The sequence below is a fragment of the Syngnathus scovelli genome, unplaced genomic scaffold (genome assembly GCF_024217435.2).
Source record: "Syngnathus scovelli strain Florida unplaced genomic scaffold, RoL_Ssco_1.2 HiC_scaffold_396, whole genome shotgun sequence".
NCBI classification, from domain to species: domain Eukaryota; kingdom Metazoa; phylum Chordata; class Actinopteri; order Syngnathiformes; family Syngnathidae; genus Syngnathus; species Syngnathus scovelli.
This window is the reverse complement of record NW_026061492.1, coordinates 12,501-17,739: the sequence shown is the minus strand read 5'-3', so window position 1 is coordinate 17,739 and position 5,239 is coordinate 12,501.

Below are 5,239 nucleotides of genomic sequence, written 5' to 3'. Positions count from 1 at the left end.
CGGCGGTTGAGCCGTTGGCACTTAGAAATTATTCAGACTTCCATCAAACACACATCGGCCTTTTGCCGTCACTGCCCGGGATGGGCACCGTGGTAGCTCGGACAGTTCGTGTGACAGCTTCCGCTGGCACTTAGAAAATTTTTAAAATGAAAATAAACAGTTCTGCACATACGTGCCGACTATATTTTGCGAAAGGGGGGTAAAGTGATGAGTACACTAACTGGGGGGACCAAGTACATAAAGCCCACCCCTGGTACCTCAGAGAGGCCGAATTTTCGAATTCTGAGGCCGAGCTGGGGAACCAGACGAGGCGGACACTTTTCCGAGCGAGAGCCGATGGCACTTAGAAAATTTTCGGCTAAGTCGGCAGGACTTCCAGAGCGAGAGGCCGAATATTCGTCATCTGTGGCCGACCGGGGAACCAGCGAAGGCGGATAGGCGGTCACGGATGTCCCGCCGGCTGGTCCGCGGGCCAATTTGGGTCCCGTAATTTAGCGGTCGCGGTCCGGAATCCACGCCGGCCGGGGAACCAGCGCAGGCGGATAGGCGGTCACGGAGGTCCCGCCGGCTGGTCCGCGGGCCAATTTTGGTCCCGTAAGTGAGCGGCCGCGGCCCGGAATACACGCCGACCGGGGAACCAGCGAAGGCGGATAGGCGGTCACGGAGGTCCCGCCGGCTGGTCCGCGGGCCAATTGGGGTCCCGTAAATTAGCGGTCGCGGCCCGGAATTCGCGCCGGCCGGGGAACCAGCGCAGGCGGATAGGCGGTCACGGAGGTCCCGCCGGCTGGTCCGCGGGCCAATCGGGGTCCCGTAAGTTAGCGGTCGCGGCCCGGAATTCGCGCCGGCCGGGGAACCAGCGCAGGCGGATAGGCGGTCACGGAGGTCCCGCCGGCTGGTCCGCGGGCCAATCGGGGTCCCGTAAGTTAGCGGTCGCGGCCCGGAATTCGCGCCGGCCGGGGAACCAGCGCAGGCGGATAGGCGGTCACGGAGGTCCCGCCGGCTGGTCCGCGGGCCAATCGGGGTCCCGTAAGTTAGCGGTCGCGGCCCGGAATTCGCGCCGGCCGGGGAACCAGCGCAGGCGGATAGGCGGTCACGGAGGTCCCGCCGGCTGGTCCGCGGGCCAATCGGGGTCCCGTAAGTTAGCGGTCGCGGCCCGGAATTCGCGCCGGCCGGGGAACCAGCGCAGGCGGATAGGCGGTCACGGAGGTCCCGCCGGCTGGTCCGCGGGCCAATCGGGGTCCCGTAAGTTAGCGGTCGCGGCCCGGAATTCGCGCCGGCCCGCAGCCACCGCCAGGCGGATAGGCGGTCACGGAGGTCCCGCCGGCCGGTCCGCGGGGGGAACTGCGCCCTCTGGCGGACACGCTATTGTAAATGAATGGGGTTTGGCACTTAGTGCATTTTTCGCCGAAGCCGACGAGCGCTCCGGGCGAGGAGGCCGGATTCTCGCCATCCGTGGCCGGCCGGGGAACCGGCCAAGGCGGATAGGCGGTCACGGGGGTCCCGCCGGCTGGTCCGCGGGCCAATTGGGGTCCCGTAAGTTAGCGGTCGCGGCCCGGAATCCGCGCCGGCCAGCAGCCACCGGGAGGCGGATAGGCTGTCACGGAGGTCCCGCCGGCTGGTCCGCGGGCCATTTAGGGTCCCGTAGGTGAGCGGTCGCGGCCCGGAATCCAGGCCGGCCAGGAGGCACCGCCAGGCGGATAGGCGGTCACGGAGGTCCCGCCAGCTGGTCCGCGGGCCATTTATGGTCCCGTAAGTTAGCGGTCGCGGCCCGGAATCCACGCCGGCCAGGAGGCACCGGCAGGCGGATGGGCGGTCACGGAGGTCCCGCCAGCTGGTCCGCGGGCCGTTTAGGGTCCCGTAAGTTAGCGGTCGCGGCCCGGAATCCACGCCGGCCAGGAGGCACCGCCAGGCGGGTAGGCTGTCACGGAGGTCCCGCCAGCTGGTCCGCGGGCCAATTAGGGTCCCGTAAGTTAGCGGTCGCGGCCCGGAATCCGCGCCGGCCAGCAGCCACCGCCAGGCGGGTAGGCTGTCACGGAGGTCCCGCCGGCCGGTCCGCGGGCCAATCAGGGTCCCGTAAGTGAGCGGTCGCGGCCCGGAATGCACGCCGGCCAGCAGGCACCGCCAGGCGGATAGGCGGTCACGGAGGTCCCGCCGGCCGGTCCGCGGGCCAATCAGGGTCCCGTAAGTGAGCGGTCGCGGCCCGGAATGCACGCCGGCCAGGAGGCACCGCCAGGCGGATAGGCGGTCACGGAGGTCCCGCCGGCCGGTCCGCTGGCCAATTACCTCCAGCCGAGCGGATATGAACTTTATTAGCACCTTCTACGAGATGGCGGAGCCTTATTCGACAACCAGCACCTCGGCTTAGCATTTTCCACGGCCCGCTGATCTTCCAGAAGACGTCCAGCCGGTTTCCTCCTCACATTTTAAGCCGGCCGAGGCTTCCGGCACCCCGGCTAAGCTTTCTCCACGGCCCGCTGAGCTTCCAGAAGACCTCCAGCCGGTTCTCCCGGTGCTTTCCTCCTCACGTTTTAAGCCGGCCGAGGCTTCCGGCACCCCGGCTAAGCTTTTTCCCACGGCCCGCTGAGCTTCCAGGGGACCTCCGGCCGGTTCTCCGCGCGCTTTCCTCCTCACTTTTAAGCCGGCCGAGGCTCCAGGCACCTCGGCTAAGCGTTTTGAACGGCCCGCTGAGCTTCCAGGGGACCTCCAGCCGGTTCTCCGCGCGCCCCCCTCCCAACTTTTTAAGCCGGCCGAGGCTCCAGGCACCCCGGCCAAGCCTTTCCCACGGCCCGCTGAGCTTCCAGGGGACCTCCAGCCGGTTCTCCGCGCGCCCCCCTCCCACCTTTTTAAGCCGGCCGAGGCTCCAGGCACCCCGGCCAAGCCTTTCCCACGGCCCGCTGAGCTTCCAGGGGACATCCAGCCGGTTCTCCGCGCGCCCCCCTCCTAACTCGACGCCCGAGGAGGCTCCAGGCACCCCGGCTGAGCCTTTTCGGCGGCCCGCTGATCTCCCGGAGGTCGCAACGGGGAATTGCCTCCCTCTCGCGGACACGGCGCGTAAATGCACCGCCTCTCGCACTTGGCGCACACTCACTCGCATCGCTACGCCTCCCGCGGCACTTTAAGCGACCGGGACCACCGCGAGCGCGGGCGATGACTAAGAGGCTCCCCGGCCGGCCTCGCGGAGCTCCGACGCTCCCCCGCGGGACTTCCGGCGGCCGGCCGGAGCCTCGGCACGGCTGCCGCACTCCCTAATAACACCCCGCGGGCCCCCGCGAGCCGAACGCTCGCTGCCGCGGGCGACCCGTGGTACCCCACGTGCCGAGGCGGACGCGTGACGGCGCGGGAGCCCTCGGCACTATATCACGGTCACGCATGTAGTCAAATCGTGTAAAATCACCGTTAGTTTATTCACAATATACGTAATAATTAAATACATATCAACACCGCGTATATTATTAATAAACATATGTATGTATTTATTTAATAATTAAATAAATATTAACATCGCGTATAATCATGCGGGCTCCGGGGGAAGGGGCCGATTTTTCGCCGTTCGTGGCCGACCGGGGAACCGGCGAAGGCGGACGCATCGCGGCGCGAGAGCCGTTGGCACTTTGGAAAAAAATAAAATAAAATTCGCCGACCGGGCTCCGGGGAAGAGGCCGATTTTTGGCCGTTCGTGGCCGACTTGGGAACCGGCGAAGGCGGACGCATCGCGGCGCGAGAGCCGTTGGCACTTTGAAAAAAAAAAAAAAAAAAAAAAAAAAAAAAAAATTCGCCCACCGGGCTCCGGGGGAAGAGGCCGGCTTTTCGCCGTTCGCGGCCGACCGGGGAACCGGCGAAGGCGGACGCGCTCTCCAACGAGCCCCGCCGGCCGGAGGAAGTGCGCCCTCTGGCGGACACGCCGTTGTAAATGAATGGGGTTTGGCACTTAGTGCATTTTTCGCCCAAGTCGAAGCGCGCTCCGGGCGAGGAGGCCGGATTCTCGCCACCCGTGGCCGGCCGGGGAACCGGCCAAGGCGGATAGGCTTTCACGGAGGTCCCGCCGGCTGGTCCGCGGGCCGATTAGGGTCCCGCGAGTGAGCGGTGGCGGTCCGGAATCCAGGCCGGCCAGGAGGCACCGCCAGGCGGATAGGCTTTCACGGAGGTCCCGCCGGCTGGTCCGCGGGCCGATTAGGGTCCCGCGAGTGAGCGGTGGCGGTCCGGAATCCAGGCCGGCCAGGAGGCACCGCCAGGCGGATAGGCTTTCACGGAGGTCCCGCCGGCTGGTCCGCGGGCCGATTAGGGTCCCGCGAGTGAGCGGTGGCGGTCCGGAATCCAGGCCGGCCAGGAGGCACCGCCAGGCGGATAGGCTTTCACGGAGGACCCGCCGGCTGGTCCGCGGGCCGATTAGGGTCCCGCGAGTGAGCGGTCGCGGTCCGGAATCCAGGCCGGCCAGGAGGCACCGCCAGGCGGATAGGCTTTCACGGAGGACCCGCCGGCTGGTCCGCGGGCCGATTAGGGTCCCGCGAGTGAGCGGTCGCGGTCCGGAATCCAGGCCGGCCAGGAGGCACCGCCAGGCGGATACACTCTCTAACGAGCCCCGCCGGCTGGTCCGCCGGGGGAAGTGCGCCCTCTGGCGGACACGCCGTTGTAAATGAATGGGGTTTGGCACTTAGTGCATTTTTCGACCAGCGGCAACGCAGGCTGACGGGCGGCCGCTTCCACGGGCCGGCACTACTCTACGGAGGCGCTAGCCGCCTCCGGTGGGGGCCGTGTGATCTCGCTGGATGCCCGAGGACCTTCCGCCAGGCCCGGCCCCAGCTTTTGCGCGCTGCCCGGTCCTATTACCTGGTGGAAGCTGGAGGCCGGGGCTCGGCAGCTCGCTGCCCGGGGGACCTTCCGCGAGGCCCGGCCGCAGCTTTTACGCACGGCCGCTGCTATTCTCTGGCTCCGGCTTCGTCCCGGAGGGTGCTTGGGGAACGGCGGCGCACACCGCGAACGGCCGGTGGCGGTCGGCTGGTGGCGGTCGGGGGTGGCGCTTGGGGATGGCGCTTGGGGATGGTGGCGGTCGGCTGGTGGCGGTCGGCTGGTGGCGGTCGCCTTGTGGCGGTCGGGGGTGGCGCTTGGGGATGGTGGCTGTCGCCTTGTGGCGGTCGCCTTGTGGCGGTCGGGGGGTGGCGGTCGGGGATGGCGCTTGGGGATGGTGGCGGTCGGCTGGTGGCGGTCGGCTGGTGGCGGTCGGGGGTGGCGCTTGGGGATG